The sequence below is a fragment of the Sesamum indicum genome, unplaced genomic scaffold, assembly GCF_000512975.1.
Source record: "Sesamum indicum cultivar Zhongzhi No. 13 unplaced genomic scaffold, S_indicum_v1.0 scaffold00172, whole genome shotgun sequence".
In the NCBI taxonomy this organism is placed as follows: domain Eukaryota; kingdom Viridiplantae; phylum Streptophyta; class Magnoliopsida; order Lamiales; family Pedaliaceae; genus Sesamum; species Sesamum indicum.
In genome coordinates this window covers 121,189-122,296 of record NW_011628073.1, presented here as the reverse complement: position 1 = coordinate 122,296, position 1,108 = coordinate 121,189, and positions in this window count along the sequence as shown.

Here is a 1,108-nt window from a genome sequence, read left to right as displayed (position 1 = left end):
CAAAGCGTCCATGGGAGAGCGTCTCCATGGATTACATCTCTGGATTGCCTAAGGTCGAGAACTTAGGCTCTATCGTCGTCGTGGTAGATCGTTTGTCAAAATATGCTACATTTATCGCAGCACCCGAACACGTTACAGCAGAAGGGACATCTCATCTCTTTTTCAAGCACATCGTCAAGCATTGGGGACTGCCAAAAGATATTGTCAGTGATCGTGACTCCAGATTCACTAGCGTCTTCCGGACCGAGTTGTTCAAACTTCTCGGGTCCACACGTTCCATGAGCTCGAGCTATCATCCACAGTCCGATGGTCAGACAGAACGCTTTAATTCTATGTTGGAGGACTACCTTCGGCACTTTGTGCGAGGTACGCAGAAGGATTGGGTGAAGCTCTTGGATGTCGCTCAGCTATATTTCAATGTTCAAAAGAGCTCTTCCACCATCAACAAGAGCGCTTTTGAAATCGTTACTGGGCAGCAGCCGCTCCTTCCTCACACTCTTGACATTCCCCAAAGTGTGAGATCCCCTCTTACTCGACGTTTCTCCCAGGAGTGGAAGAAGAATGTTGATATCGTTAGAAGTTGCCTGGAGACAGCTCAGAAGCGGATGAAGAAGTATGCAAATCAGAATCGCCGCTTCATTGAGTTCAATGCGGGAGACCTGGTGCTGGTGAAGGTCCCGAATCCGAAATTGTCAAAGTCATCAAGGTGGAGAGATCCTCGGTTGATGCAGAAATATGTTGGTCCTTTGCCTGTCTGTAGGCGTATTAGGACGGTGGCGTACAAGGTGGAGTTGCCGCCGTGGTGGAAGATCCACAACGTTTTCCATGTCAGCCGATTGAAGAAGTATTCAGCTGACAGGGAAGACGATACCCGCAATCAACCCAGCCGCCCACAACTCGAATTGAAGAAGACGAAGGAGAAGGTGGCTGAAGAAATCCTAGATAACCGAGTGACGAGTACCGCGAAGAAAGACCACACAGAGTACTTGGTGAAATGGAGGGGATGCAGCAGCGAGGAGAACACTTGGGAGCGAGTGACAAACCTAAAGGCGTTTCTACCTCTTGTCGAAGCGTACCATGCTTCCGTAGCGCCAGGGACGTCGCTTTC